This window comes from Argiope bruennichi, chromosome X1, assembly GCF_947563725.1.
Source record: "Argiope bruennichi chromosome X1, qqArgBrue1.1, whole genome shotgun sequence".
NCBI classification, from domain to species: Eukaryota; Metazoa; Arthropoda; class Arachnida; order Araneae; family Araneidae; genus Argiope; species Argiope bruennichi.
The window spans coordinates 31048420-31075092 of NC_079162.1; the positions used below are offsets into that span (position 1 = coordinate 31048420).

The 26673-nt window shown below is 32.7% G+C and overlaps 1 long non-coding RNA gene across 1 annotated transcript; it reads right to left on the reverse strand.

The window, feature by feature from the left end:
* Positions 1 to 2984: 2984 nt before the first annotated feature.
* Positions 2985 to 11986, reverse strand: LOC129958129 (uncharacterized). Its single transcript, XR_008783157.1, has 3 exons — positions 11770 to 11986; positions 8115 to 8336; positions 2985 to 7026 (listed from the first exon to the last, which is right to left on the reverse strand). It is a non-coding gene; the product is annotated as an uncharacterized LOC129958129 (long non-coding RNA).
* Between the last annotated feature and the right edge of the window lie 14687 nt (positions 11987 to 26673).

The window sequence follows — 26673 nt, forward strand, 5'->3', positions numbered from 1 at the left end:
CTCGCACTCAGGGGCAAGGACTCCACACTCGCACTCAGGGGCAAGGACTCCACACTCGCACTCAGGGGCAAGGACTCCACACTCGCACTCAGGGGCAAGGACTCCACACTCGCACTCAGGGGCAAGGACTCCACACTCGCACTCAGGGGCAAGGACTCCACACTCGCACTCAGGGGCAAGGACTCCACACTCGCACTCAGGGGCAAGGACTCCACACTCGCACTCAGGGGCAAGGACTCCACACTCGCACTCAGGGGCAAGGACTCCACACTCGCACTCAGGGGCAAGGACTCCACACTCGCACTCAGGGGCAAGGACTCCACACTCGCACTCAGGGGCAAGGACTCCACACTCGCACTCAGGGGCAAGGACTCCACACTCGCACTCAGGGGCAAGGACTCCACACTCGCACTCAGGGGCAAGGACTCCACACTCGCACTCAGGGGCAAGGACTCCACACTCGCACTCAGGGGCAAGGACTCCACACTCGCACTCAGGGGCAAGGACTCCACACTCGCACTCAGGGGCAAGGACTCCACACTCGCACTCAGGGGCAAGGACTCCACACTCGCACTCAGGGGCAAGGACTCCACACTCGCACTCAGGGGCAAGGACTCCACACTCGCACTCAGGGGCAAGGACTCCACACTCGCACTCAGGGGCAAGGACTCCACACTCGCACTCAGGGGCAAGGACTCCACACTCGCAAAGAAAGGTCAAAGGGAAGCTTACGTTTTAAATTAATATCTAGGATATTTAAAGTAATAATGATCGCAGTTTCGATAAGGACATGCTTAATAAGTTTAGAAAGAAAATCAGATCAGTATGGATAGAATTTAAATGAACTTCAATACCGAATTGGTCAGATCATGCTGATAAACATGTGATTTTTCGGGGCTGTTTTGCTAAAATCATAGAGGAACATGCTAATCAAAATACGACTTTTCCACTTCTCTATATGGTTTCAGGTGGGATGGTGGATCCTAGCGCTTATGAAATGGTCTTCTGCATTATTTCAGAAATAATCGAAATGCGCTGTGCCTTGGCCATTAAGTGCTCCAGCAATACAATTTAAATGAGTACGGATCTGGTATTTCATTTCTTCCGAAGGAGCAACAGAAGTTAGAGCAATGGTTAGAAAAATTTTCACATCATTCCATTAAAATTATAGCGGCTATAAAATTCGATTTCACTACGGCCGTCATGAAAGCCTAATTTAGAACAGCATTAAGTGGTTCATCTGTCAGAACACTAAGAATTCCAAAATTTCCTGGCTTTCAATTATCATTAAAAATGCATTAATTGTTATATAAAAGTCTGATCAAATAAATTTTAGTATAACATACAAATCCTGATGAGGGCATAAACTTTAAACCCTAGCAAGTTTAAATTTGAAAAGCTTTAATTTTTATTCCTTTTCAATAACTTTATTAAGCGCTTTATTATTTTAACTTGGATATTTTTTCAGCATCTACCAAACCACTGTGCCTAAAATTTAACTAAAAATTCAATAAAACTATCCGAAGATTTATGCAAACCATTTAGAAGACCCACCATTTTAGACTTCAGAAGTTCCAGCTAAATCTAAAGTTTATACTGGAACTATTGAACCAAACGTCTTCTCAAACATTTTCCAATATCTAAATATTTTTACGAGATATTTTTAAATCTTAGATTTTAATCTTTTAAGTGAATAATTCAAAGGATCTACTAGATTAGAATTAATTCGATTTCTTTGGGCACAAAAAACAGCGCTAGGACTGTATAGATCTCGGCACTATGCCCTGAACTGCCACCTATGAAATCCATTAACTTTCACAATTATTTGCGTTAGATTACTTTTCTTAGAGTTCCTTGTCAGAAATCGCATCGTTCCTTTTCGAAGTCGTTATAAAATTCACGACTGATTTAACCCTTGGATATTCATGAAATGAAGTGAAATGAAATGCACCGACAATCGCATAATAGAGACTATATTAATACAGTTTCGAAATACATTTTAATTCCAAGATCACAGCATGGACTCCTTCCTCAAGTTCCTTCATTTTACTGTTTGAATACACTCGAATTTGTCCTCAAGATTATTACGTACGAAATCACAAAATTGCATTAATTCGGACTTAACTATAATTTATATAAGATTTCGAATAATTCATTTATTGAGCCTGAGCTGAAGTGAAAACTAAACCACAGCAGTTCTTATACTACTTTGCTTACAGATTTAAATATTCAACCAGGCAGCCAAATTTAGGAATTCCAGATAAACGGAAATTTGTACTTTAGCTCGAATATTTTCATTTAGAAAATTTGAAATCGTTACCTAGCTTTATTTTTCACTTCATTTAAATATAAGCGAAGGTGATTTCCTTAACACAATTTCCCTTTTCCAATGTAATATATAATTTCTAAAAGAAACGTTATTAGTAAAGGAAAATGAGTAGCGAAATGGTTCTCGCTTTGAAGACTAAACAAGAAAAAGGCTAAAAAAACCCAAGTTATACTAAACTTAATGAAAATCGGACGTTGCTTTTTCTTCTTGTATAATGGAAAATCACGATTTGATCCATAAAATAAGGCATTGCATGTAACGCGTTTCCCTCCTATAGAAGTGATAAAGCAATTCTTATTTCAAAATCGATGAAAAACATTCGAGTTATTGCCAAGCCCCAAAATGCTGGAATAACGGATCACCAGAGGATCATCTTAGGAAATCTATGTTAAGCATACAACACGTAGTCCAGAAATTGTTCAAATTATCTTATAAATGCAAAGGTAAAGACGCCATTTAGAATAAAACGATTTCGTATGGAAAAGATCGTGACAAAGGGAAAAAATGAATAGTTAAATTTGCCATTTATCCAGTTATATACAATGACGCAACTATTAAACGAGAAGCTTACTCTAAACTGAATTGATGGATATGGGAAACTATCAAAAGGAATTGTTTCAGCAGTTAGTCTACTTTGTATTCATAACAATGGTTTGCGCGATTTTTGAAGATGGAGTCGAATTTGACAGTAACAATTTAGGAAAACTGAGCAAGCAGGTCGTATGCAATAATTATAGGACTGCCAAAATCATTTTGGAACATCAGCTAAAATCCAAGTTGGGAAGCAAAATACTGCTAATAGTTTAGCCACTCAGAATTCTGCATGAAATCTAGCTACTCCTCCGCATTGCACATTTAATCTGAGGTCTTATCTCGGATCATACTCATCTCTGCATCACTCATGTATTCTTGATTATCAAAATAAAAACATTTGCTTAGCGAAATTGAAGCATTAAAATTATTCCTTGTATACAATAAGTAAAATGTATATAATTCTCAGTGCAAGATCAATTCCTTCATATACACTGCGTTAACCACTTTGCATCATTAATACATGAAAAATTCCATTCTAGATATTTAATCAAGATGTTCTGTTCCAGTCTCAAATATTTATTCCCTTGATTATTTAAATTATGCAGCAAATCGCGGCTAAAAGAGACTGGTTATTCAAGAAATATAACCATCAGCTAGATCGCGCATAAATTCTAATATTTTCGCTTTAATCTCGTGGCAGGTTATTTGGCCCTAGCTTTGATAGACCAATACCAGGAAACCAGGGTCAACAAACTAAAGCCTTTTTCTTCAAGCCAATAATTTCTCCGTATAACGAGCACTGATTCTACGAACTGGCATTTGCAAAGGCTGCCCTTGTAATTTGCCCACCAAGAATAGTTTTAACACTAGGTTGCATAGAAGTGAAATCCAAGACTAAAATTGGAATGTTCTGTGTAAGTAGACAGGTTCCACGTATCAATTCACTGGCTGAAAATTATGTGGGGCCGGAATTATGATAACATCCCCACTGAAGTGACACCTTTTCACCAGAATATGTGACTGACAATGAAATTGACTGTTAAAGGTACTATGAAAGAATATGAAAGCAAGTTTCAGAAAATTGGCGAAATAGGATCAAGATACCGAGCTATAAACCCATGAAATCTCAGAAAATTTCTTTGAGGAATGTTCAAAGAGTAAAAGAATATCATGAAACCATTAACGATATCGACTCGGCACCAGTTTCAAAGACCCCATAATTAAAAGAAAACTTCAAGCCAGATACTCTCGAATCATGATGGAAGGTAGGACAAATAGTTATAAATCGATCAGAGAAGTATTCATAAAGTTTGGGAGTGTGATGAAACCATTAATAAATGGACTCGTTGCACCAGATTTGATGCAAGTTGCATTCTGCAGACATTATAGATTATGTATGCATGTTGTGCAGTTTTGAAACATGCACGTTTCATGTGCGTCTTCGAGTCCAGGAACGTGGAATTCATTTAGGCACTGATACACTCCATCTACTTCGGAAACTTGATACGCAAATCGTTGTTATTGAAGTATTACTTGGTGAATAAGCACACAAGCAAATATCCAAGCTGTTATAAGATGCATTTTAAACTAAATTGCACTAATTAGCAAGCTAACCAACATTTCTGTTTCACAAAAACCATTTATTTCAACGAATAACAATTAAACTTACGTCGCAAATTCGAATGAAATATATGAAAAACTGGCAGATAAATCAAATACTCATAACAAAAATAGACTGATATGCTTGCTGACCTTATTTTTATAAAGAACCTTTGCATGAATACAATAACAGTTACATTTTTAAATGAACTTCACTCATTTTAAGAGCATCGCCCAGCCTCAGTATGGTCTGTTGGAGTATCTTCAGATTTGCATTTCAATTATCTAAACATTGCAGTAATTTCGCATCCCGTACACTAACAGCAGGTTTTAAAATATTGACATTTGAATTTCATACGATCATTTAATTCTGAATAAATGCAATTCATATCGAATTTCTTAAATGTTATAGCTTCTTGGAAGAACCCTTTACAAATATATAGATCATACATCAAAATGAACAAGTAGCTGATTAATAAAGTATTGTTACTGAAAAATACATGTACCTCTATCATATTGTAGCAAGCTGCTTTGGAACTAATCAACAACCCTTTGCATAGAGAAAAATTTTCCAGATTTTTTCCAATTTCTATTAAATTCAGAATTGAAGATTCAACATTAAAGAGCTATAATTTTGAAAATTAAACTGGTAATTAGTTCAGAGAAGAGCAATTAATTCATCAGTTTAAAAACAAGATCATTAATTCTTTAAAATGACACGATATTTAATACGCAGGGGGAATTATCTAAAAATTCGGAACATGACGAGGTTGCTTGAAGCATCGCTCCTACATACATAAATGGTGTGGGGTCTAGAATAAAATGGTCAATTAGAAAGTTCAATTATGCTACATTTACCCATTCTTCGATTGAAAAGTTTATATCGATCACCCCTAAAGTTAAAGTAATTTGTACCGTTTATTAGATACTTGTTTGAGAAGTTTTCTGAATCTGAAAATTATTAGTTTTGATTACTTAGATACTCTGCCTTATTCATATTCAAGATGAATTTACAAAAACTGAAGCCTTCTCAAAATGCACATTATATTAACTTAGAGCAAAATAAAGATACGAATTAAAATTACCGCAAAAATAATGTCGAAACGGACTGTTTACTTTTATTGCTATACGTTAAATGAATAGTTTCGAATGCGTCGATGATTTTTTTTTTTTTTTGCTTTAAGAACTCGTTCCTACGTTTCCAAAGCTGAAAGTATAAAGTAAGCTTCTTTACAAAATTGGGGTAAGGGGAGAAACAGGATTTTATCTCGCAGGCACTCCCACCCTCTTACCAGCCGGCTGACATTTACCTCGCCCTCCACTTCCCGAAACAGGGAATGGGTGGTCATGCAAACGTTCTTCCTAACCCTATCGTGTGTCTTACAATTACCTTAAGCGCAATGTCAATCCTCGAACCCATATATGAAACATTGGCAACCCCCTCGTATTTAAGTGGAAAAGGAAGAGAGGCAACGTCATAAAATTAAATGGGTTAGATATTAGTTTTGTAAGAGCAGGAGCTTCCTAATCGCTTTAATTTGAATTCATCCTATTAATAACTAATCGTTCACCACCACCCCAGTTCCTGTACCACTGAATTTATACATTACCTTGCTTTGTTCTTCCCGAGTGCGGACACTCTTCGTTATAAAGAAACTTAACTTCATACTTTCAACATCAGAAATTTTGAAAATGATACGAAAATTCGTTGATCAAATCCGGTAATCCGCTTATCCGAAATTCATCGGAAAGAATTCGAAGCACCATTTTAGCGTTACGTTAAGCTTCTAACTAGCTCAATTTAAGCCATTTTTGGCATTCGAGAGCTTGACAAATTTTACCCGATTGAGGTTTTATCTATCCAATCTTGCAGAATGTCTGAAGATCTTTGGATTCGGATAATTAATGAGAAATTTGTACTTTTATAAATTTTTTATTCAGAGATTTCAGAACTTTGTATTTATTCTTAAATATTTTAAGTCCGATTTAGAATTTTGCACTTTATTTGGATTATTCCTTAACTAGGTCAAACATTTTGGACTAAGAAACTCGCGACATAGGGTCTTATAATTTCAAAAATCTCGAACTTCGTGAAGATACTTCAAGCAACAAGCAATCCCTTTAACGCCTAAACAGTAAATTTCGGAATGTTTTATCTTAGATTTTAACTGCTTAAATAAACTAGAGTTTAATATATATATTGAATTTAAAATTTACATTAATTCAAATAGGGTTGGTAATAAGCTCCAAGCTTTAATATTTTGTAAACTTCAAATTTACATCAAATACATCATAAGAAAAATGACATGAAAATTGGTACTCATTTACAAAGCCTTAGTGTTCTGAAGTTCTAACTGGACTGTAAATAATCGATGATTGCCCCCAAAAAGGTATGGATCTTTGACTTTCAAGCTCCAAAACAAAATCAGACGACTTGTAGCAGGTCAGACTAATTATGAATGCCATACGTAGATCACACGACTTGCATGGAAATTAGAATCTGCACTTCTTTCAAGTACGGGTGTCTTGAATGGAGAGTGCCTGATAAATCTATCCATGGTGACCTGAAAAAGAACGATTTTATTTATCATTGGGATGACCGTAAATTCAGAACAAAGAATAAAGACTAATGAAATTTGGATGTGATATTTTTAATGCAAGTTTTTAGGACAGTTTGGTAACCAATGGTAGGTAGTATAATTTAAAATGTCTAATTTAAACAATTTTTTTTTTTTTTTTTTGGACTTGAAACTAGTTTGGAATAAATTTCTGGTCCTACATTCTAAATATATTAGGATAATAACATTAAACTAAATAGTGCCAATTTATGGAACCGAACAAATAACTTGCACAAAATTTTACTTATGATATGAAAGCATGGCATTAAAATAAAAGATGCTAATCATCTTATACCGGTCTTATACCAATAGAAATGAGAACGAGTTCGATTTAAAGTTATGGTCGATTCGTAAATTTGATACGGGATGAGGTTTTAATAATGAACAATTTTAATTTCTTTTCATAGGTATTCGATATTTAAATCGCTTCATTAAGATTAAGATTTAATACAATGTTAATAAACATAAAAAATTGATTTCGAGAATGATTTTATTAAGTCAAAAAGTTAAAATTCTCGTTCGGAATTTTCTTTAAGTTTTACAATTTAGTATTTTCAATGTTATTTATCCAAATTGATATTTTAATATGCATTTAAGAAAACCGCTATAATATATTCACTACAAAGTTTTACCTTTAAACAGATAATGATTAGAATGGAATACTCGCCTTCCTAAAGAAATGAATCCGGAACAAGAATAAAATATTTTAATGCTGGAAACAACTACTGCGTGATTAGAAATTTCGATAGTTAACGCTTGATAGGAGACGTTTTGAAATTCCGAATCTAGTTATAATTGCAGGAGGACGAATATTCCTAACGGTCAACCTGCGATAGCATGACTGCTATTGTAGTTATCCTGAAGTGGTTCAAGTCTAGTTTGGAAATGATCATCAATATGAATGCCAGTGTTTCTCTGCTCAAAAATTCGTAATGCGTTTTAAGAACAAGTATTTAGATGGGAAAAGATTAAAATTCTTAGAATGAAATTGGTTTAATAAAATTTAGACAATAGTGCGGGAGTTTACTACTTACATGATTGGAAGGGTCCAGGAATGATGTACACATTTTCTCCACTATTTACGTTCCACTTCTGGAAACATTGCATTGCTCCTCTTCGTAAACGAGACGAGAATCCAATTCTTGAATCAATCCAAGTTTCAGGCGTTTTGCCGAAACCTCGCATATTTCCCAAGGATCTTTCGATGCAACTTTTAATTTACAACCAATACTGTTAGTAGTGTATTTAAAAACCATCTGTAAAGAGAAAGAATTTCAATCAGATAACGGAAGTTTTTAACATCGATGATACAGAAAAGTTAAATTCTTGAATCACTCTGCATCACAGCATTCAAAATACAGCCTTCAGTAAATATACTACAAAAATTGTCAATCTGGCAACCTGAAATTCGATACCAAAATTCGATAATTTTTGCACCTGAAATTCTGTGCAAAAAGGGTGAATGAACCGCATTGCTTGAGAGGAAGTACATTCAACCCGATATAAAATTTATCAGCGTAATAGAAGTCTCATTACTAAATTATGGAAGACATTTTATTGGATTCATAGACTATAGTTTAGTTGTTACTAGCCATTTAAAGGTTAGATTACAGGAACTTATTAAATGCTGCATTCAGAAGCAAGTTGAGAGAACTTCTATAGCTGATTTCTGTTCTTCAGTTGCAGATAGCTTTTAAAATGCGAGAATTTTAGTTTAAAATGCAGAAAATCCTTTCCTTTTCAATGCCTCAACTGAGAAATCAGCAAAAATTTCAAATTGAGAAATAAGTTCAGATTAATGAAATTTGTTTCAGATTTAATGGTATATCGAACGAAAATGCCTCAACATTATAAAGAACGAATAACTAAATTTACCTCGTTCAGATTAAAACATTGTATACATTTAAAGATGCAATTCTTATGGCATTGTACCCTTACTAGAAAATTCGGATAAAGCGTCGTATTAGAGTTCTGAAGCACTATTTCATTAATACAGATCTATGAACTCGATTACAGGATCATGAGTAAAGCGCAGGAACACAAGAATTGAGGATGAAAAAGCAAACTGCTGGTACTAGTTAAGTTGTAATCAAGTCTGAAATATATTAGTATAATTCAGAAAATGAAAGCACAAGAGAAAAGGAGGTTAATACTTTGAAAAACGTAATGGCTTAAGCATTCGAATTTTAGAAATGAAGTTTCCGTCAAAGGAGGATCAAAGGATCCTTCCACTAAAGTAGTAAGTTGAACTTCCACAATTGTTGCATAAAAGATTAACACTTTACCGACCGGCCGTCGATTAATCGACGTTTTGTTCTCAGCGCTTACCAACCGGCCGTCGATTAATCGACGTTTTGTTCTCAGCGCTTACCAACCGGCCGTCGATTAATCGACGTTTTGTTCTCAGCGCTTACCAACCGGCCGTCGATTAATCGACGTTTTGTTCTCAGCGCTTACCAACCGGCCGTCGATTAATCGACGTTTTGTTCTCAGCGCTTACCAACCGGCCGTCGATTAATCGACGTTTTGTTCTCAGCGCTTACCAACCGGCCGTCGATTAATCGACGTTTTGTTCTCAGCGCTTACCAACCGGCCGTCGATTAATCGACGTTTGCTCCCCAGCGCTTACCAACCGGTCGTCGATTAATCGACGTTTGCTCCCCAGCGCTTACCGACCGGTCGTCGATTAATCGACGTTTGCTCCCCAGCGCTTACCGACCGGTCGTCGATTAATCGACGTTTGCTCCCCAGCGCTTACCGACCGGTCGTCGATTAATCGACTTTTGACCGATCTGTGGTGACTACGTTTTCCACCAATTCAGCATGCCCTGAAAAAAATTCAGCTGTCGTTTTCAAAAATTCAGCTGAGCGGACGGTGAAATGGCATAGTATGTTCGAACCGCTACCGGTCGGTAAAGTGTTAAGAATCTTTAGAATAAGAAATAATAAATTACTCGTTTTACATGCAATACTCGTTTTGATGATGGAATTCTAAACTTAAATTTCCCTCATTAATTTTATTCTCTTCGCACTCGACGACTGGCAGGTGCACGTTTAAAAATAGAATTAGTTAACGAGGGTGTCTCTAGTTTAATATTTAACACGACTACAGGACTTTTAACTATAGTTGCATCGAATAATAAAGCAGGCAAAATATTACGAAATCTTATATCTTGGCATTCTTTACTTTTAAATAGATGCGAATTTTTAAACTTTTCATACTATTTTAATCGGAAACTCGCGTATTTCTTAACCATCGGTAGTCCATCATTCAGCTCGACTTTCGTATATTCTGATATAAGAAGCAAAGAAAAAATTTGGAGTAAGCTGAAATATCTCATGGCAAAATACAACAGCTGGGAAAAGCGGAAAAATGAAGATTTGTGTTAAGGGATTCGTAACAAATTCTCTGCAACATTATTCACGTACCTTGAGAAATCGACTCTGCAAGAAAGTCTCAAATTTCTTAATCTGACATTTTCCAAGCTTAAAGATGCCTACTTAGCACACTATTAAGGGAAGAATTAATCACGTTTGTACATGGTAAAAATTATACATCTTTCCATATTCATACCTGTTGTATCTATATTTTTTAATAAAGCTCTTAAGAAATATCGTTGGCAACAGCGCTTCATTAGCATGATCCATTGATAATTATGTTCAGTGAAAATGAACATTCCGTTATCTTTGATTAGGTACAAAAATCCGCATTACACAGTCGAGTTGCATGAAAATTTATTTATCTAAGGAGCCAGTATAAGAAATTTTAATTCTCAGCAACTAAAAATACCAAATTTGAAAAAATCGGGTCTAAACCGAACGAAAAAAAATAAGTTGATAGGAATATTCCAAATCTTAATTGGAACTCTTCCTCTAAAATACGTCGTTTTCTTGCATCGAATTATATAATTAAACTTAATCCAATAATCGCTTCGGCAGGTTTTAGAACAATTAGCGCCTTTCACGCTCTTGTATGGATTGAATTAACATTGCATGGGTTAATAGGACAAGAAATTAAAAGGAGATTCATAGATAAAGGGATAATCGCATTTACGATGCATTTTAGCATTTTGATCATTAAGCCCGTGTGCCTAATTGGATATAGAAATTAAGCGCTTAAACACCTTTAGTATTCTTTGGATTACTAAAAGAGACAGTACGTTTCCGCAACAAAGTATTACTTAATTAGATTAAAAATATTAAATTCATATTTCAGTAAATTGCGTAAATAGACTATATAGAAAATTCCTAATCCTGTTTATTCAAGAGCCTCACGCTTTTAAGAATTTCATTTTAACCACCTGGCTTTTAATGGCAGAGCTTTCCGCTTTTCAGTAAAGTAATAAAGGTTTATACTGAAGACTTAAAATCCTTACATCATGTAATTATTATACTTATGAAATTGTGTGAAGAGTAATTTGTAGAAGAAAAGATTACAACACTTCTAATATGGAGACAAAATAAACGTCTGTAGAATTCATAATTAATCTGCTTAAATATTAAATTGGCATCATAGGCAAGAATATGCAGCCTCTACGAAACTCTAGAACACCAGGAAAAGAGTAAACACTCCATGTATTCCATCTAGATGAGCAAGAAGATACAAAATGCACAAATATTAATTGTACACTACACACTTACAGGTATTAAGTACTTAATTTTAGAAAACTACTGAAAACTAAAACTTACCATATTTAAATGTGAGCAAAGTACGCTGAAGTAGCAGAAAAACTGAAGTTGCCATTCCAAACTCCGATGCTGTCAGTAACCAGGAGCATGAAACAAAACTCACGCACACCATTGCTTTCATAACACTAATCTATATTAACTGCGACGTCCATTTCTAACTTCAGATCTGCCTTATGTAAAACTCGTTTCGCCTGCTAAAAGCATCTATAGTCAAGTAAAAAATATTACTGACAAAAAAGCCTAAAGTGCTTCAAAGGTCTTCCTTTTATAGCAGATGAATCTGCAGTATGACGCATTTCCTTTTCATAACCTCCCCCGAACGGCATTTTTCACTCATTCGGTTGACGACTTTTTAAACTACAGGTCTAAAACCCAAAAGAAGTCTTTTAAATAATTTCAAAGAAACGTAAATATATCGATTTGCAATTTTAAATAAATCAGCCTCTTTCTTTTAATAAATCTTTAAATGTCAGGGATTGATAATATAATTTTATTTTAGAAGCAGGGTGGTTGCGGCTGGTACGGCGTGCAATTCTGGCATTAGTGCTGACCTTTTCGTATGACCAAACTGAAAATTATGAGGTCTGTTCAAAATATTTCAAAAGGTCCGTTCACATTATATGAATTAATAATGTTCTTCATGTTATTTTTTATATATATATATATATGCGTGCTTTTCCAAATGTGCACATTTTTTCTGGAATTGTCTCAGTTCGAAGTACGAAAAAGCATCCTAAGCTATGACAAGAATAATCCTTTCTACCAAGGTGAATCTGATTATTTAAATTACGCCTGAGTTTGGGTTTGTTAGACTGACACCCTGTTTTGAAATTACAAGAATACTTCTAAAAATGAGTTTTGCTGTTTTCATCAGTTAGAAGATCCTAAGCTGGCCCCCCAAAATAACTTCAGTGCATGTGGGCATACTGGCTCATGTACCAGATCCACGTAGTCGACAAATGTTTGGTGGATTTTAATTTCGAATCCACAGCTTTTCATTTCCTTCACCACCATGCTCCAAAGCTGTTTTGTAAAGAATGAGAAACATAAAGTCACTGAAAAAGGGACATATATTCCCCAGTATCTATCTATATTTTTTATTTACTGATATACAAATAAAAAGTACAGAAGTCGTCTAAAAATATGACTTTGAGATTTTGACAAATCACCTTATTTTAGACCTCTTTTGAGTCAAAAACAACCATTTTTGAATTTATGATTTCTGTCTATAATAATCGTAGGATGAAATTTGATTCTGATCTTTTTCAGAGAAATTATAGAGTTGCATCAAACTGTGGGTCAAATCATTCTGACTGTCTGTCTGTCAATATGTATATGTAAGAAATGGATCTCTCAGGATTTTCAAACATTAAATATATAAAATTTTGCGTGTGAAAATTATAAGAACGCTAAGGATCGCATCAAATTTTGGACATAACTCCTAAAATAGAAGAGATATGTTTATAAAACGTATATTAATATAAAATATTCGCATTCGAATAAATGACATATATTCGTATACTCATATTTCTTAGAATGAAATTATGCAAATAACATGGAATGAGAGAAGGTTGAAGGGAAACATTACTAACGTTTATTATAACTTTCAAACGGCGTCCTGGCATAGGGGAAGCGCTTCTTCCCCTTGATCTGGTCGTCCCGGTTCGGGCAAAGGTTGTTTGAGGTGCGTGAATGTGCCCTCTGTAAAAAAGGATTGTGCTAGCGAATGTGACGCATGAAGTATTTAAGTCAAACTCTTGGCCCTAGATGGCGATACTGAAGAAACAAGAGACGCTCACTCGGCTTAAATCGCTGACAGATCTGTCAGCGGGCTTGCAAAGTGTCATACGTAGCAACAACATTACAATTTTTAAATAATTTGCTTTCGCTATTACTGCTTTTATGTTTTTTCTTTCAACAAAAAATTGGAGCACAAATTTATATATTTTATTGAAGAATTTAAAAACGCCTAAATGATAAATTTAAAGAAACATTCACAGTTTTGTATTCGTGAAGTTCAACAGTAAAATTTAGGGGACATGCAAATAGCGAAAGGTTTTTCCTTTTAAATAAATAGGCAAAAATATGGATATTCGAACAAAACCGTAAGGGCGTAAGATTCCGATATAATTAGTCTAAGCTAATATGAATTTTAGTCAAACCTATAATATATTTGGTCTTTCAATAAGTATCGAAGAATTTCTAATGATTATACTTTGTCTTAATTCTTAATAATATTGCCTGATTTTTGGAAAAAAAAATATCTTACTTTTTATTGTATAATGTTTAAATTTTTATAAAATGATGTTCAAACTTTTTTTCTACATTTTATTCTTTAATACATTTTATAATTAATGGTTACAAATAGTATGGGATCTAATTAATATTTCTCACATTAACCTTTCGCAGTTGGAAAAGTAGTTCAATGTACAATCATTTACCTAATATAAGGACTTGTTTATTGAAAGATAAATATATATATATAATTGTTTTTACTTGAATTTCTCCGAAAAATTAATCTACACACACACACACACACATATATATATATATATATATATATATATATATATATATATATATATATATATATATAAAGAACAATAAAATGATGTACCGTCTTGAATGATGCCTGAGAGGAAGCATCCAAAGGCAAAGGGTTCATTTCTGGTTGAGGCCACCTCCATGAAATCGATTTTTAGCTAAATTAATATATTTACTCATATTTAAGAACATTAAATTACTAAAATGCTCTATTGTCACCAGGAGCCAATAAATTTATAAAATTTCAGAACTCTAGTGCTGTAAGGAAAGAAATGAAAAACATTACAAAATTGCAACCTTACATACATAAAATATTCGAAATTAAGCAAAAGTCACATCAACAAGTAATAAAATGTTGTTTTAGGTACGGTATGCCCAGTTTCATTTGTCTTCCATAAGCATACTTGAAAGAAATTCAAAGCAAATATCAAGAACATTTAAATTTAACATGCATGCAAATATTAAGAATAAAGAAAAAAGTAATAAGGAAAGGTATTATTTAAATATGTTTTTATATCGAAAATAAATGACGTTTTAGAAAAAACAAGAATAAAATAAAATATAGAATTTTAGAGACATGAATTTAAAATAGGATCAGTTAGACTTCAAATTTTTTAAAATCGATTAATATTGTAATTGTGAGTAAGGAAAAGAAATTTAATCCCTTTTATTTAGATGATCTTTTTCTTCTTTCGGCTGTGTCTTGCCTATGAAAATTTTTTATTATTTGTGTTTTGTAATTTGTATTTTTTTAATAAAATTCAATCTCATCAGTTATTAATTTTGGAATTCCTGCACCTGCAAAGAGTTGATTAAAATCTCGTAAGACACTTTTCGGGATTATAGATAATTGAAAACTTAAGTCATAATTGGAAATTTAAGTTTTATTGGCAAATCGCCGGAAGATTCAATTTCACAACTCAAAGAATTCAGTAAATATATTGTCTGTAGCAAATTTAATTAAAGGAATTATAAACTAGCTGTCAATACCAGCTTGAAAGGGATTAACAAGCAACGCCTGTCTTTTACTAAACGCTAAAAAAATATTGCCAAGTAATTATTTTCTTTTCTTTTAATAATTTCAAGGTGCCTGAGGATAGTGTGTCCACGTTTATTTAAATTAAAATTTTGATAGTTTTAGTAATGATGAAAAAATTGAAAGCACATGGCTATTAGTTCTCTATGTGTTCTTTAAGTTTTAAGAGGATTAAAAATTCCATCAAGTTTAATAGCTAATTAGATTTCTTCTATTCAATAACTATAAGATTAAAGGATAAAATTAAAAGATATCAAAATCAGAAAGACCGATCTGAAAGATAAGCAAAAGAGGATTTCCTGCTCCATAGGAAATATTATTTGAGTATTTCAGATCAGCGTGTTGTTATAACACTTTCTTAGCTTTGATTTTAAGACAGTAGTTTTCCGTAAAAATTTAGACTAACGCTCAAATCACCAAGTGGTTTTATTTATGGCATTAGGCGTATTGGCATCAAAACCTTCATAAAAAGAAATTTTCAATTTCTTCAAGAAGCATATTGAATATAATATAATCTGATAAGAGCGTTTTATCCGCAGGTATTATACCTGCAAATACAATTTTGTCCACAGGTACAGTACCTACAAGTAAAGTTTCATCCGTCGGTACAGAATCTGCAAACAACATTTTGTTCGTAATTTCAGCGACTGCAAATAATAAATTCCTTTGATTCGTAATCAATAATTATGTAACCAATTCGTTGTTAAAAGTTCATTCCATCGATAATCGTTAACACCACAATTGCCCACTGCTAAACACTACCATAAGGAGCTTTTATTTATTTCGTTGGAAACCTACTTTCACTAATGTTGTTGTTTCTCATTTAATTTATCCAACGATACCCAATTTTAGAATAGAAAGTACATCATAACTATTGATTGCTCGATTTTCTTGATAAATGTGTAGAAAGGAAGAGATTTGAAATTCCTTAGTCTGCTGATTCAACCTTTCTTTTCAGTGTTTTGACCCATTACATAAAATATATTTTATATTATCTTTTTTGTTTATAATTTTATAGGGTTTGACTAATTGTACATTGGATATCTGATAATTTTTTTTTATTCGAAGCTATTATATTTATTTGAAAGATCACACTTCATCACGATTCTTGACCTTACAGTTTTCAATATATAAATCAATTTCATGCATGCTTTCAAGTATATATGGTTTTTATTAGAATATTAAAGGAAAAAAAAGGCTTTATGGGAAAATCTCAGAATTGCCATATTATACCTATAACATTACCAGATAAAGCTATTTTATCTGGTAAACAATAATTGTTTCTCTCAAAACAATAATTCGTTCTCTGATATTCATCATTTTATAGAGTATCTGAAAATATTTCATCTTTTCACCCAGATTCTAAATATTTCCTTTGAAATCCAAAACTACTTTGGATTCCTTCTGGAATCTTCTTTCCACGATATACGACTTATCTCGGTTTCAAGTTGTCACCTTATCCAAAATGGACCGATGACACCTTCCATTTCCAAATTGGTTTTTATTGATTCCAACCCGATTTTCTGGGTCTACTTCTCAATATCTGCAATCTCTTTCTTGAAACTTTTTTTGACAGCTTTTGTTTCAGAAGATTCACTTTTGAAATTGCATTCTTAGGGTCCCTTTCTGAGTCTAAGCAATGGATATGACTCTTTTCTCAGATAAGTGAATATGGATTGATCAATCGATAAAAGGGCTTTTTATGCCTTATAACAATGGAAAAACTCAGTATTTTAATAGGTACGAAAATTAGTTTTATTTGTTAAACAGCTATGCTGATGAGTTAAAAATTTCGTTAGTATCGTTGCATTTAATATTATTATAATGAATATTTCTTATCAATGGTTATTTCAATTCAATAATTATATAAACTTTGTAATTTACTTATAAAGGAGATGTAATATTTAAAAAGGAAAATGTAGTAATTTGGATACAGTAAACTCCAACTTAAATCAGCATATGAATTAGAACATGTACAGGTATATTGATAAAAGGAGCAGGAAGGGCGTTCTTTAAATGGCATATTTCTTCTTCATGATTAAGGGAAAAATCAATTTTTACTAGATTTTAAAATCTCTCCGTCTAAGCCGTAACCAGAAAGTAATGTTTTCAACAAAACATAATAGAAATCAGAAAACGAGGTTGCAGGAAAGACTACAAAGCTTACATATCCTATAAAGGGGACTTACCGAAATTCTGCAAAGAAAACATTAATTTAACAGCGTTATGTTCACATGACGATGCAGTGTAACATTTAAAAGTTAAAGTTATAGAAATTAGATTCTGAGAAGCATGAGAAACCCAGAACCAAGCGTAGCTCAAAAGTTAAAGTGAAATCTGAATTCAAGTGGCTAAAATTACTCCTTATGTGTATGTTATAATTCTGCAAACTGAGAAATATTTACATCTTTTTTATGATGCCAATTTTGTTGCCGCGCAATTTTTTTTTCTGAATATTGGCAAATTTTAATTATATTTTTTACCTAATTTTCAGCAATAGATTTCATTGTTGTTAAGAAAATCAAATCGTTTTAATTGCTTCATCAAACACTTAATCGTATGATTTTTCTGCATTGTCTGAAGGTAAGAAATAATGATTATACTAATTACACACATAGTTTAAGCAAAGAATCATGAAGTGAAATTGCATAAGACAAGCTACAGCAGAAGACAGCCTACAGCTTGCCGTAGATTATCCCCACACTTAAGCTTTTAATGGCAATATAATGTCATGAAAGTGTTCTATCGCTCAGAGAACCATGATTTCCACGTTATGAAAAATTAAATTGAAATTTAACTTGACCATTATTTTTGGCGAATCAGATGATTCCCAAAGTCGAATAATATGTTATAATTCTGTAAAAATGGTGACTAAAAATTAGAAATTTTATATCCGATTATATTTGCAAATCTGGCACTTTGACATTAACTTTAAAAATAAATATGATGTACAGTAGCCATATTTCACTCAAATTTCATTATCTGTCATCAATTATGGTAATAGCAATAGGAGACGTTTATATCCCCGCCAACTTTTGATATTTGTTTCCTGTGGAGGTAGTTCGTAACTATAACTGTGGGGTCTAACCTATAATCCCTGACACATTGATATCTTACAGTATAACTCCACAGATTTATACTTTTAAATAATTTTTAATAATATGACAATCAAGCAATAAAAAGTAATTGATTTTTGTCTTGATGCAGGTTAAATAAATAAATATAGTGTAATTAAGAGATCGCTAATTTTTAATTAATTTTAATAAAAAAATAAACTTTAAAATAAGAAATTTCTTTATTTCTGGATGTTTCTAACTGCTTGCTCAACTGCAGTTGAACAATAAAAAGTAATGAATCTGTAGAGTCAAAATAAACATATTTGTGTATATGTTACTTTGGTAATCATTTAGAAAAATTTCAAAGTACAGTACCTTATAATTTAAAGTACATGCTTCATTTCTTTAAATTTATTTTCACTTTGGAAATAATTTACGACAAATTTCAAAGTACATTATAATTTAAAGCACATGCTTCATTTCTTTAAATTTATTTTCAAATTTCAATGTCAAAAACAACTTTTCTGCAATGAAAATAATTTTAAAATTTCATTTCTCGCCTTGGTAAAATAAGGAAGACGCTGTCGAAAACCAGCAGACTTTTCACTTTGTAACAACGGAGCGAATATGCTTTGCATCTGCGTTACAGCAAAAAGCCGTTGTGATCAGAATCCTATCACTCTCTTAAAAGTATTTCCTCTCTATCAAGAAAAGTTTATCGTTTCTTGCTGCCTTTTCCTTGATGATGCAAAGCTCAAAAAGAAAAGTGTGAAATTGTTGACGAATCTGGATATAGCGTAAAACACTATGAATTAGTTATTATATTTAAACCCTGAAAAACATTGAGAGTATGAGGAGGGGGGGGGGCAGTTCCACTGTACCTATGCACGCGCAAGTACTTAATATGTACATTTTTGTTAGTTCTGCATGTGGCATCAGCTTAATGTCTTTCCATGCAAATTGATAACATATATTTTATTTTTCACATGAAATTATTCCATAATTCAAAAACAATCTTAAGGAGTTTGTTTTAATTTTTAGACTTGATTTTGTAACCACTGATATAATACAGTAAAAGTGCGTGTGTATTTGCGTTGTGGTGGAGTCTGAATGAAAATCAAGCTAAAGTTCACCAGTTTAAAAAAAGATGCCTTGAAATATTCGAATAAACAACTCAATTTGAATTTTTCGAAATTTAATGCAGAATTTGCTTTTATATTCATTAAAATTGTTGAGAAGTATGAATTTCAAAATGACTAACACTTTAAAAGATACTTCATTGGACTGGAAAGATTATATGCATTTCAGTGCTTCTGATTATATCGTAGTAGTATATGCTAGCTCACGTCATAAATTAAATCTCTGATTAACTCTGTTTTTCAATGGAAGCCTTTTCTGCTAAAATTTTTAGGGTAAACTGTCTTGTTTTTAAAATTCGCCATCAAAAGAACGGCAATCTATCTCAGATATAGAGTAGAACCACTTTAACACGTTCACGGACATGAATCAAGTCTGTGTTTCGAATCATCTATTTAATTACATGACCCCCTTTCAGCTATCACTTAACTGCAGTAAATAGGGAACCTCTAATTAGAAGCAGTGGGATTTACATGCAATTAATGCTGCCACCGAAGTGTTAATACAATGAAACTTTGCAAAATTCTAGCTTCCTACGTTCAGCATTAATTTTATTATTCTGTTAAGATCGAAGAATATACTCTGTATCTGATGAAGACACACCATTATCCTTTTAAAGTTACTTTATAAAATGTTTTCTTGTGTATAAAATATGCCGGAAGGCCATGAAATAGATTTCCATGAATGGAGACATCTTCAGATGAAACTAATGAACAAAATGAAGCCATAATTCATATAAAAATGATGAAACGCATGGAAAAATGAATTTCTCAGAACAAAAAAGAATAGTAATGGAAGTCACAGTTTTGTTACTCGCTGAAACGAAAGAAAGGTCACATTGAACCCATGAGAAATGGATTATACAAATTCATTCATTTTCGAATGATAAAAAATGCACATATATATATGTATATTGAAACCCAGCGGGGGTGGTCACCCCGAAACTTTCTCCACACTTCCAATAAATGTGCTTCTCCTTATGCCCCTCCCTCGGCATAAAACTACAGATCTTGAGTGCATAATACTGGTGAAGAATAGTTTAAAAAAATGTAGATCTATGGCTTGAATTTTGCCTTTTTATTAAATTTATCGGGCGAATATGGCAAATGCAGCCACCTTTCATCCAATCGATTAAAAATAAAATTCAGCATGGAGCTACAGTTATAGTCACAAAATCACATATCGAATTTCAATGATTTAAGTAATTGCGTTCACTTGCATATGAAAATGCTGACCAATAGACGATCAACGCATTAACTGGTTTCATTAAAAATTCAAAAAGAATTTACATTTTAAATGCTAAACCTGTGTAACAAATTTTGTTTGTCCAACTCTTGACTTTTTGTAGTCATCGAGTTCACTTGTCCTCGGACAGATATGCATATATTCTTACTTTGAATCATTTGAGCTCAAAATTTTGAAGAAATCTACAAATTTTGTCTTAAGTCGATATACCAAATTTCATTAATTTAGGTTGAAGCTTTTCTGAGTTATTATGTTCACAAACAGACAGGTATAATGTCTGTGTTTCTGCTACTCAAGGTCGTTCGAAATGTACAGATTCGATAAAATCTCAAAATTTTTGGCAATTACTATACTTTCTCTCTACTTTATATACGAGGTGGTAATAATATTTTATTAATAAATATTAGTTTCCCCTAGACCACAGGTACCATTTTCACTGCATAGAAGTTCCTTTGTAAAAATATATTGCATAGGCGACTCTAGGAGATTTTTTTCCCTCTCATAATATATTTTCCATTCCTTCTACTGGCAACACAAGAAACCTTTTTGACCTCCGTTCACTAGTTATATTTGCTAATTCCCGCAAATACAAAACGTTATTTTATGCTTACAGAATATAAAAATATATGTATTCAATTCTAAAAGTAATAGTTAAAAAAATGTTTCCGTTTTATATAATGAACTAATTTTTAGGGAAATAATATGGGATATATTTTTTTTACAAAAATAAACTAAAATATTAGAGCTCAGAATGATGAGCAAGAGGCGATTTGTTTTTCTTCTCGATAAAACATGTTCCTAAGGGAAGAAGAAGTAGAATGCTTCATGCGAATGTTAGAATTTCGCAAACTTTATTTGATGTAACTTTCGTACTGAAAAAGATTAGCGTGCTCTACAGTTTTGAGAAAGTCATGTTTATTTTTTTTCACAGTAGGGGATTTCATGACAAATTTAATTAAAAACAGAGCCCCTTAGAGAGCCAAAGAGAAAAGATTATTTTACCAACTTCATATTTGTGTTCCCAAGGTACAAACTCAGTTTAGCTATAGTAATTTAGGAAATAAGTTTTTCCTGTTGCTTTCCACTTTCCGACCCGATTAAATGAAACACACGGTCGAGGAATTTTTTAATAATGAAACTCACCGTATATGTTTGTGTTAAAGTTTAAAAAGCATCATACACTTGTAGGTCGCTGAGAATATAATAAAAAAAATATTTGGAGCACACTGAGAAGAGAATACACGTTAGAATAAAGAGTGAATAAAAGCTGGAAGTAGAAGGGTAATGAAAACTTTGGACTCGTAATGCAATTAAAATGTTATGTTTATCTTTCTCACCGTTTCATTATGAAATCTTATTTGTAAAAACATCTTCTATCGTAGAATGCCAGATTAATTTAATTACTTTTTTGTACTTAGCAGAGTATCTTCTTTCTATGCTTAGCTAAGTTTTTTTTTCTTTAAATGTGTTTTTAGTAGATTTATTTAGCGGAATAAAAAAAAAATAACATTTCTATTATTTATTAAGATATTTATTGAGTAATTTTTAAATACGTTTATTTTGTATTTATATTCCTTCACGATCAACTCTAATATCGGAACAAAACCTAGTCTTTAAATTGAGTAGCGTTATTCGCTAGTACAGAACCTACGAATAAAACGTTGTTTGCAGATATATTACAGTTACGGTAATGTTTAGTTTCGTTTAGTTACATTAACATTCCATTTTAAAGCAACACAAGGGCTATTTTGGGACGGAACTCGTAATTTTGAACAGCTGTCAGATAACGAAGAGGACACCTCAGCTGGCACACCCCTCCTTCCAAATTTCCCCACCATACCAGAGGGAAGAAGTTTGGCCCCGACGGATTTAACATGCAACAGACCAGCTTACACGGCGGTTCTTCGGTGGAATCGGGTGCCGAACCTTAAATCCTCCAGTTTCGAGCCGAGAGCTTACCGCCAGGTAACCGCGGCCCTTTTACAACTATGAACTTGTCGACAATGCTGTCTTACATTTATAGCAGTTAGGCAGCAATGGTTTCAGTCAGTATGTGATAGAGTGTTCGTCTAATAAGATCGCGAACTTTTGGTGTAATTTTATGGATTCTTGAGTTCAACTGTGATAGTTGCACTGAATAAAATAAGGTACAATAGCTGTAGGGTAAAACATTATTTGCAAATACAGTACGTCGGCGGCGATCGTAATTAAACAGCATCAACAGCCATCAGTAACTGGGAGAGTGACCATCTGGGAACACTGCTCGCATTCGGGATCTTTCCCTCAAAGACTGATTTTGATGCGCTAAATAAAAATAGATAAAGTGTCTGAAAAAAAGATGCTATTTTCAAATCAGTACCTCAACAGCCATGTGCTAATACTCATTCAATCAACACAATTAAGTAATATCGACAGCCATCAGTATTTAGGAGAGTGACCATCTACTGCACTCTCTTGATACCATTTCTATGTTCTAAGTTTATAAACAGTTTTAATTTTTCTGAATAAAACCTGATATGATATCAGCACACAAGAAATCAATGGCAGGTAAGTGACATTGTAATAAATAAGTAATTTAAAGACGACGAATGACGAATATTTATTACATACTTCTATCTAGCTTTATTTCTCTTCTGAAATTTTGTAATCGATTTTTCGATCTTTATCTTGAAATATTTAAATTTTGAATATTTTTTTGCACTTGTGTCTCTTCGATCACTATTTGAATATTAGCAGAAATTATTCACTAAGAGATCAATCAATTCAATCAGATTTCTTATGGTAAGTATCACTTGATAATTTGAAAAAAAAACATTACAAGACTAAATAATATTTAGTGAGTTAAATATTAAAGGTGAAATAGTATAAAATAATTTTAAAGTTTTCTTCGTTTTTTTATATTGAGAACACTTGTGAATATCAGTAAGAGGAAGCTAAAATAGGAGTAATTTTAAATTTTCAGGAAAATAAACCAAGTCTGAAAAAAGGAGTAAAATTAAAAACAATATTGAATTTCACAAGCATAAAATTTTGATAAAAGTATCTGAAATTCAATGATTCTCAATGTTTGGTCTCACACTAAAGCGAGGAAGAAAGCCTACTTGTCACACAGAATCGAACCTATGATGTGACAGGATTCTACCCTCTGTAGATCTAAATTTCAGGTGAATGCCGTCTGAGGATAACTAATTCAACGACTTCAAAAGGAGACTTTATACCATTTATACAAGCCTCGTGCACTATCAGTTTACATAAACATCTTCCCAACAGTGTATAGTAGAAACTTGGAGACGAAAATACCTTTTCACGCATCATCCTCGTCATTGGGCTACGGTTCAAAATTTGCAGGTCGTCCCAAAATAGCTTTCATTAAGCTTCAAAATAGAACTATAATATTACTTAACCAATCCAAAATTCAGTTTAACAATTCAGTAAAACTGTTGCTTATCATTTTTATTTTAAATTTACCGAATTAATTTTAAATTTATTTCAATTTAATCGAATTTTCAGCTGAAATGTGGTCATACATTGAAGACAACACCAAAACCCCCAGTCTCGTTTATACCAAATCATTGAATGCAGAATCGACCTCTGCTAATTTTTCTAGATCTGCGTATACGGTAAACATTTCACGGAATTGCATGGCGAGCTAATATCCCTCTAGTTCCGAAATGAAATATTAAAATCCATATGGATTTTTAAGTTTAAATAGGCTTTTAAAAAAATCAAAGAATAGAATTAAAGGCTCTGGATTAATTGAGCATAGATTTTATTTTTAATAATAAATTTCTTATATCTATTCATTTATTTAGTTTCAGAAGAATATACTTTATTGTACCCTCTTCTGAGCTTTAAATATTTAACAACGTAGATGCGCATGTACTTAAATTAACGACACAATCACAGCATCTTATTTCTATATTTAGAATCTGAAAGCAAATTTCTAGGAAATGTCTTCTGACAAATCTTCAATAGTTATGCCTGAACGAGCTTAATATTTTCAGGGACTACTGCGTAATCCAATTCTAGACGGGGGAAAAAAACAGAGAGAGGAGAGCTGAGTTAATGTGTAACTTAAAGTGCGAAAAGGAGATGGGGGGGGGGGCAAAAAGCGCGAATGCAAAATCGGATTGTCAAAATACGCTAAAGAGGTTTGTTGGATTTATTCGAGATGCGAAATCATTTTAAATTCGTTCCTGCGCTTCTGTTTATTTTGGCTTAGCAGACTTTTTCTTATTACTTATTTTTACGAAATCGAACGCTTTGACTGGATCTGGGCTTTACGCATAACGCGGTTAAGATTTCATTGGTGCTTTTTTCAAAATACTTAGATGTTTTCTAGCGTAAAGTGTCTTCGAATATTCAACATATCCTGAATTGGTTATGCCTGAATTAAATTGCTTCTACTAAACGAAATGTATTACTGGAGGGTACCATCTGGATCAAAATTTATATGGCTTTCGTGAATTTTGAATAGTTCAATTATTCATCTAAATGTAATGTTTACGATTTAAGTTTTTTTGACATTTTTTCACGGTTTAATGTTCTTAAAAGACGACTGCATGCCACCGAATAAAATATTTAAGAATAGTGTTCGAAAATCTTCCTTCGACTCCCGTAATATAAATAAATTATAATGAAGGCATATTTATAAATTTGTGATATATCACGGAGAGCTCTGGCATAAAGTGTAATGCAGTACAATTTTACATTTCTTTTTATTTATCTTTTTCTTTAAAATTGAGAGAGATATTGCATCAGCAGAATATTGTCCTTTGGGTAGAGACTGTTACAAACGCTGTACTACTCATTTGTTGATTTCATTCCCTCTTCTTGGCGAAACTAAGCTGTTTTTTCTTTAACCATTCGGTTGATAAAACAAACTTTCCTCAAAGGTGCTGACGTTTTTTTTTTCTAAAGGAATAATAAACAATAGCAGGTTTTTTTTAACCATTTTTGAAGGAGGTTAATATCAGAAGTCAGGAACTTTCTTTAGTACGGTTTCTTGGGTTATTACCGAAATGCATCGATATTTTAACGTCAACGTTATTACCAAATATGAGAAGTTGTCATTTATTGTAAAATTTGTTCAAAATCATCATAATATAGTGAAAACAGTAATATGGGATTTCTCTATATCAGTACCAGTACTGAGTGGGTAATCTAGTAAAATCACACGATTTTAAAAAATAAGGAAAAAAAATTAAGGCTTCAACAGTCTCATGAGGCTTCTTGCATAAGCCAGGCTGTTTCGAATAAATTATATAAATCGCAAAGGATGAAAACATATTGGAGACACACTAACTTGAATTAACCGGTAGAACAATAGGCGCAGTAATGTCCATACTATATTCACTGACAAATATTGCATTATTTTATAACTGTAATTTTTAACAGTTGCAATAAAAATATTTTTACTGTTATTTTAATTTTTAACGTGAAACTAGCATTTAATTGTTGTTAAATATCAAAAGAACATCCGAATACTAAAATAATTCTCTTAGCTGTTTTTAAATTTTGAGAAAGAACTTTCTTACGTATTCCATTCAATTCGGGAACTGGCATTTATGACTACACGTTTATAAATTAAATTTTACACTTAAACATTATTAATTTTAAAATATTTTATGTACCAGTTTACATTGCTTTGTCTACTAACACTCTTATACTTATTAATTGCATTAAAAAAGGAAAATCATAGCTAGCAAAAACATTTAAACTCAGGAAAAAAATTGATATTCTAAAATTGATACTCGCTTTCTCCTCGTTATCTTAATTATAATTGAATAAAATCAGTAGTTATTTAACTTAGGCATCTCAGTAATCTAATTATACCTGTCTTAAAAATGCAAAGATCTGTATTCCTCTAATGATAACAGTCACATG